Source organism: Suncus etruscus, chromosome 15 (assembly GCF_024139225.1).
Source record: "Suncus etruscus isolate mSunEtr1 chromosome 15, mSunEtr1.pri.cur, whole genome shotgun sequence".
In the NCBI taxonomy this organism is placed as follows: Eukaryota; Metazoa; Chordata; class Mammalia; order Eulipotyphla; family Soricidae; genus Suncus; species Suncus etruscus.
In genome coordinates this window covers 9,261,353-9,269,661 of record NC_064862.1, presented here as the reverse complement: position 1 = coordinate 9,269,661, position 8,309 = coordinate 9,261,353, and the positions used below count along the sequence as shown (strand labels likewise).

Genomic DNA, 8,309 nt, shown 5'->3' with positions numbered 1-8,309 from the left:
GATAACATCTTACATCAAGTGTGACACTTATCAAAAACACTAGGAACAATCTCTAGTTGAGGAACTGTGTTGAAAAAGGAAGTCTCATTCACTGCTGGTGGGAATGATGCCTGGTTCTACTCCAATGGAAAACAATATGGAGGAATATCAGTAAACTCAAAATTGAGCTTGCATAAGAGCAAGCAATCTCACTTTTAGGTATGTACACCCAGGACAGAAAAATCCTTCATCCAAAAGAATGTATACACAGCACTATTCATTGCACCACTCAGGCCCATAGCTAAAACTTGAATTCAATATAGATGTTCAAAAACAGATGAGTGGATCATGAAGATGTAATACATATATACAATGGAATACTAGATAGCTGTAAGAAATAATGCAGTCATGCAATTTGCTGCAACATGAATGTAACTAAAGTAATCCAGAAGAAGGATAAATCAGAATGATATAATCTATATGTGCTATTTTTAATAAATGTATGAAGAAATCCAATGGATTAAATGGGAGTTGTTTTGAACACCCTTGACCCCAGAGTATAGTGAAGAGAATGAAAAAAATTGGGTGGAGGAAGAGAAACACAATATGAAGTAATGGGTCTCAAGTGGATTGGTGGAGATTAACAAGGACAGAACTATATATCCAATCCAAAGTCCATAACAATGCAATCAAGAGAACCAAGCTCTAACTAACATTAAAATGGACCTGTTATAGTGGCAGTTTGGGGTGGGAGTACAGGGTCGTGGTATGGGATGCACTCTAAAACATTGGTGGAGGAAAGTGGTCACTGGTGGTAGGATTGGCCCTGAAACATATGTCTGAAACCCAACTATGAAGACCCTCATAAATTACAATGGTTTCAATAAAATAAACGTAAATTAAAAAAAATAATGTAGAGATTGGAGCACATAAATTTTACATTGCAGTGGGGCCTAACACTCTGAATACTTGTCATACTGACTAGGCTTAGGATTCAGAAGATCAGACATTAGCAATTCACTCCTGAACATTGTATCCCATATATGGAAACACCACTGTTTTCTACACCAACACCAGGAATAGGACTACTACCAGGGAAGGCCCTACTGCTGCCCTTAAATCGACTTACTTCATTGTGGGTTTATATGACATCCTGATGACTTGGTAACAACAACCTGCTTTCAGGGCAGGGTTCTCTTTGTTACCACCTAATGGTGAGATGAAACTAGAAGATGCTCTGCATCCTCTGACTTAGATATAGGATCTGTACAGAAACCAGGATCTTTAACTACAGAAACCTGACAGCAACAATTTGGACTGTAAAGAGCTTTTACTAGGATCACAGATAAAGACTTTGGGCTTAGACAACTTAGTATACTCAGAGCATGGGTAAGGTTTCCCTGTTTTTTAGGCCAAAGGTTCTCCTTTTATTTTCCCCATATTTTTCTGTACATATACAAATGACAACAATAACCACACACACAAACACACCCCTTTTATTGTATTCTTATCTCTTACTTTAAAAAAAAAGCTTACTAAACCTTTGTTTTTGTATTAATGACTTTCTTGGTGATACAATAATTTTCATAAATATACTTGCTACTGGACTTTTATTCTTTCTCTTTTCTACTTTTCTATTTTATTTATTTATTTTTGATTTTTGGGTAATACCTGGCAGTGCTCTGGAGTTACTCCTGGCTCTGCACTCAGAATTTGCTCCTGGCATGCTCGGGGGACCACATGAGATGCTGGGATTTGAACCGGGATCCATCCTGTGTTGGCCGCTTGCAAAGCAAATGCCTTACTGCTGTGCTATCACTCTAGTCCCTACTTTCCATTTATGTTTTTTAATTTTCTTTCTATTTTCTTTATTTTTTCAATAACTTTGCTCTCCCTTATCTTGAAACATGTGTTATAAGAAGTATTATATGTCAACTATGTGATATATTTTCTTTAAATAAAAACATTAATTTTTTGTCCCCCAATTCACAATACAGACCAGGCAAAGGGCCTGTGTTGAGGTGTATATGGGGTGCATTTACTGTACCTCCTCTTTCTATACAGTCATTGTAAAGAACAGAGCCTGTGGTAAGAATTGGGAGGCCTTATCATTATTTTTTATTTTTAATATATATATTTATATATTAATATATATATATCCTTTACCAATGCAATATTCCCATGACCAATATCCTAGTGTCCTTCCTCTCGACCCCACACCGGCCTGTACTCTAGACAGGCTTTCTACTACCCTCATTCAGTCACATTTTGTTATGATATTTCTCAGTGTAAATATTTCTGTGACTGCACTAAACGTTCCCTGTGGTGAGCTTCATGTCAAGAGCTGGACCCTCCAGTCCTCCTCTATTTTGTCTCTGAGAATCAATACACAAATGTTTTTCATTTTTCTCAAAACCCATAGATGAGGAAGACCATTCTGTGTTTATCTCTCTCCCTCTGACTTATTTCACTCAGCATAATAGATTCCATATACATCCATGTATAGGATAATTTCATGACTTCATCTCTTCTGATGGCTGCATAATATTCCATTGTGTATAGGTACCATAGTTTCTTTAACCATTCATCTATTAAGGGGCATCTAGGCTGTTTCCAGAGTCTGGCTTTTGTAAATAACGCTGCTATGAATATAGGTGTGAGAAAGGAATTTTTGTATTGTATTTTTGTGTTCCTAGCATATATCCCTAGGAGTGGTATAGGAGCTCTCCATATTGTTTTCAACAAAGGTTGGACCAGACGGCATTCCCACCTGCAGTGAATAAGAGTTCCTTTCTCTCCACATCCCCGCCAGCACTGCTTATTCTCATTCCTTCTGATGTGTGCCAATCTCTGTGGCGTGAGATGGTACCTCATAGTTGTTTTGATTTGCATCTCCCAGGTGATTAAAAATAAATAAATAAATAAATAAAAACATTAAAACATATATATTTAAATTAAACTGCTAGATGTTCAGTTTTACATAGAATTTTCTATTCTTTTTTTGGGAAGTTGGATCACACCTGGAGCCACTCAGGGGTTACTCCTGGCTCTGCATTCATAAATTGCCCCTGGTTGGTTTGGGGGATCATATGTTATGGCAGGAATGAAACCAAGGTCGGTTCCAGGTCAACCACATGCAAGGAAAATGCCCTACCCACTGTGCCTTCACTCTGGCCCCTACAATTTCCAATTCTAAGTTAATTTGACTGCTGATTTTTTCCTGCTTACATGCTGATTTTTAAAGACATGCTAACCTGATTTTTAGGTTAATGGTTAATTGTATCATCACAATTTTATCTAAATGCATTTAGTAATTGATCAGTAAAAATTATTTAAAAATAATTTTTAAAATGTTGCTCAGGGGTAGGTAAATGCCCTTGCCTTACAAGCAGCAGATCGGTAATTGCCATTTTTTATCATCCTTGACCTGCAGAATTGATCCCTGTGTACAGAGTCAGGAGTAACTACTGAGCACTACTGAGGATGGTCTGAACATCAAAAAACCAACTAACAAACAAAAATCTATTTTTAAAAAATTCCTGCAATGTCTTTCTAATTGTCTGCCAGAGAAAAATTGAAATACCTCTTTATTTATATTGCCTTCCCTATGGGTTGTATCTGTGAGGGAAGAACTATGTCTTACTTGCTCAGTATATTTAAACCTAATAAATTACTCTTAGATTTAGTAAATATAATCAAGTAAGAAGATATGTTTTGAGTCTCTTAAGAGACACCATTTAAATAGATATTGCTCTAGGACAACACAATGTAGTTAAACATCTCAAGCATTACAAATACAAAGAAACATGTAATTTATGCTGAAAAATAATGGTCTCAGTGGTATTTTATAAGCAGAGTAAGATCATATAAATATCACTGTGGTTTGTAGAAAAAAAAAGAGTAAAACACAGAGTTCCATTTTTTCACTTTTAAATATCAGTTACCTTCTAGACAACTCTGTTTTTATCAGGCTGATTTACTAAACTATCAGGAGATATTAGTGGTTTAGTTTACTAATAAATAATTGAAAAAAAAAACAGGAAGTGCTAGAGAAAAAGTCATGAGAGGAACTGCTATAAACTCGATATTTTATTGCTGGGGCCCACCCAGGGCTAACAAATGGAGCAATAGTAACTTAGCTCCATAGCTAGAGAGAGAGAGAAAGAGAGAGAGAGAGAAATAGAGACAGAGAGAGACAGACAAAAAAGGGGACAGAGATAGAGAGAGACAGAGACAAAGACAGAGACACAGAGAAAGAGAGATCAATGGGGAGAGTGCTAGGAGGAAGAAGCTTGTAGACTGGGGCCATACTACTATATTTCATGTAGAAAGGTGGAGCAAGTTACATCTTGCTGATACTGCTTATGCTGTGTTTTAAAGCCCAGTCAAGCCAGGAGGCCTGGACCTCTGGTTACTGGCCTGCTGGTTATCCTCCTTGAGCCTTCTTTAAACTGCCAGCCTTCTTCTTTTAAACCTAGGTAGTAGGCCATTATATGTCCCAGTCCAATTGCTATAACAGGAATTGTTATCACCCCACCCCTTAATGATGCTTGAATAGTAATCCCTTTAACGATCCATTAACATACATCAATGAATAAAGCTATATTTCTGAAATTCGACAAAATTGTAAATTAATTAGTGGAGAAATTTTTTCAAAAAATGTTATGGCTTTCTCTTTTTATAAGAATAAATTGAGATTGGGGCCCAGAGAGATAGCACAGCGGCGTTTGCCTTGCAAGCAGCCGATCCAGGACCAAAGTTGGTTGGTTTGAATCCCGGTGTCCCATATTGTCCCCCATGCCTGCCAGGAGCAATTTCTGAGCAGACAGCCAGGAGTTACCCCTGAGCAATGCCGGGTGTGACCCAACCCCCCCCCCACCAAAAAAAAAAAAAGAAGAAGAAGAAATTGAGTGGCTGGAGAGATTAGCACAGTGGTTGGATGTTGGCCTGCGAGCAGCTGCTCCAAGATAGATGGTGGTTCGAATCCCAGCGTCCCAAATGGTCCTTAGAGCCAGCCAGGAGTGATTTCTGAGTGCAGAGCCAGGAGTAACCCCTGAACACCTCTGGGTGTCACACCCCAAAAGAATAAATCTAAATGTTAGTAGGATGAATAATTCATTGTCAATTATAAAGAATGACTGGAGGAAACTAAAAATATTAAGGAAAATCTTAATAGAAATATAAAAATATAAATGTATGTTTTATTCTAATATCATAGGCAGTATTTATTTTATGTTAGAAAATATGATATATAATATAGGGCTGAAGATAGTGAGGGTAAGATGCTTTCTTGTACAAGAACAATATGGGCATGATTCTTTGCATCCATGTGTTTCCTAAGTTACACCGGAAATGATTCTGGCACCAGTAGTCAGGAGTAAGCCTTGAATACTGCAGGGCTTATAAAAAAAAGAAAGAAAACCTATAATATAATGTTTAAGTATCTTCATTAAGTAGTAAAATATTTCAATAAAAATCTCTATAGGTATAGAAGATCATCTAAATAGAAATAGCACATTCAATATAAATGAACCCTAACATTATTGGAAAAGTATAAAAACACTTAGCAAATTAGAAATAAATAGGCCATTCTTAATCTGATAGTGAGTAACCACAAGCAACTCTTATTAGTCTCATAATCAATGGCAGAGCTGAGAAGTTTGTTCTTTCTTATAAGAAAGCTACTTGTAATTTAATTTAATTTTATTAAAGCACTATGATTTATAAGGCAATTTATAGCTGAATTTTAAACTTACAATGTTCTAGCATTTGATGGTTCTTGTAAAACTGGTTTCATAGCCAGGCATTTCTTTAGCTGTGTCAGTCAATGGAGATAGAAAAAATTCCTCCAAATCATATGAAAATTTAGCTGCAAGAGCATTCTCCATGTATATTCCTATCATTAATTTAAAAAAATTTTAAAACAATTTCTTAAGTTTGGGGGTTATTAATTTTTATTTAACAGACCTGCTATAAATCTATGTCTTTGAATATAGATAGGTTCTTTTTTGAGCATGCTTTCAATATTCTCTCTGTAATTGTCTTTTGACACTATAATTATAATACATTTATAAATTTTCTAATTGTTTCTATTTTAACTGGAAATCTTAGGACCTCTTAAATTGTTCTTCAGGGACTCCAACATTATTTTGCTATTATTATTATTATTATTTTTTTGGCCCACACCAGGTAACGCCTCAGGGGTTACTTCTGGCTATGTGCTCAGAAACCGCTCCTGGCTTGGGGGACCATATGGGACGCTGTGGATAGAGGCACAGTATGTCCTGGGTTAGCATATGCACAGAAAATGCCCTACTGCTTGCGCCACCACTCTGGCCCCTTTATTGTTACTCTTGAGCTCATCCCATAAACTGTTATTTATTTTTGGAAAATATTTTTGGGTTTATTGTTTTTAAGTTTCCTGCAGCTCATCTTAGAGCTCACTGATCTTTCTCTCAGCTGCTATTATTATGCTTCTCTGATCCTCTAATTGAGATCATTATATTACCTCTTATACTCTTCATTTATCACTACTGACTATAGTTTTTGTGCTTTACTGATCACCAGTGTTGATCTTCCTATTATTCTTTAAAGCACATCAACATGGTGTCATTAAAATCATTTTCTGAGAGTTTGCAAAGCCTTTGGCATTATTGTTTTCACTTATTGTGTTTGGCAGGCTTCTAAGTGGCTGCTCTATTATGATTTCTACTCATCTGTGCTGAGGGTGAATCTTTATACTTAGCTTCTGAGAAACTCAGCTGGTGTTTACTCTTGTCCTTGCCTATTTGTTCTTATCCAGTGAAAAGATATGCAAATGTGAGCAATGTAAAGTGTGATGAATCGAGCTCTCACACAGTCACAAACTTGATTAAGAAGATGTGGTTCTGCTGTGGTGGCTCAGAATTTCAGGAGTAGCTAGGGGCTGCTAAAACCCACCTGAGAATAGTATATAATTCTCTTTTCCCATAAGGTTCTAGGGATATTAAACCAGATATTAACCTCACTTGGAATTATTTTATTTTGAACTTAAAATTAATTTCTCTTTTAGTTACCCCAAAACAGTGATCTCAATTGTTTGCTACTTCCCCAATGTGCTTACGAAGAGGAGATATTATTTTTAGATCTATACATGTTTTATGTGTCATTCAGTGGCAATGGTACTCCTGATATTGCCACTCTACTAAATAAACAAAGCTACATGAATTAATTAGACTAAGAAGAATAATAGAAGAAGAGAGGTGGGAAAGTGAATTAGCTGCCTCTAACTATTCCTACAAATAATATTTTATTGGAATGAAATTTTAATATGTATATATCAATATGCATATATGGTGTCAAATATATTTTTCATCAATATATCTATATATAATTAGTATATATCAATGTTACATGTATAAAATTATATATATATATTAACATGTTCATATATCAAGAATAGTCCGTGCTTTTGCTTCCATAATTGATTTGTTTTAATTTGGGGTCTACATTCAGCAGTGTTCAGTGATTACTCTTGACTTGTGCTCAGAAATTATTCCTGGAAATTTGGGGGGACCTTCTGAATGTCAGGGATCAAAGTCAGGTCAGCCTTCTATAAGGCAAATTTCCTTATTCACTATACTTGTGATCCAGTCTCATATTTGTTTCCTTTTAACATCATATGAGGTATGTAATTTCAGTCTTCATTTGGAGCTTTGGCAACCAAAGCTTAGCATTTAGTAAAAAATGAGCTTTGTCTGAAGAGGGTGTCTATCTTACAAATCGACTTAAGAGAATATTTAGCCTTTATCTGGTAAGATTGCAAGTTCTTCATGACATTACTGGGGAAGAATGTCTTTCAATAGAATTTAAATCCATATAGACTAAGTTGTGTGCATTTTCTTTAAAAGAATAAGAATAAGAACATTCATTGATCTTCCCAGTAACCTTATACTTTCTTGACAAGTATCCAAAGAACAAATACTGCAAAGCATCTAAGAGGAACAAAATAATTTGCTTGACAATAAAGGGAAAAGATGACACCTTAATTGTAAAAAAAAAATAAAAATAAGAGCAAGTTTCTTTTGGGTACCTATAGAAAAGGAGAGCTGAACATTTGGGCAGAAATCTCTCAATCATGTTATTTCCAAATTGACGTGTTTCTCCTGGCTTTTACAATATTTATTTGACCATAGATTATGAAAGCAAAATTTCAAATTTCTGAAAGTCTCTCATTTAAAATAAAAATAAAGAGATAAAGGCAAAATTTCAAATTTCTGAAAGTCTCTCATTTAAAATAAAAATAAAGAGATAAAGGCAAAAGGAAAAGAGAAAGAACTAGCAAAATATTA

The 8,309-nt window shown here is 35.4% G+C and overlaps 1 non-coding gene across 1 annotated transcript; it reads right to left on the bottom strand.

Moving 5' to 3' along the window:
- Positions 1-1,951: 1,951 nt before the first annotated feature.
- LOC126031939 (small nucleolar RNA SNORA51) lies at positions 1,952-2,084 on the bottom strand. The gene has a single exon (XR_007503745.1). It is a non-coding gene; the product is annotated as a small nucleolar RNA SNORA51 (small nucleolar RNA).
- Positions 2,085-8,309: the final 6,225 nt, after the last annotated feature.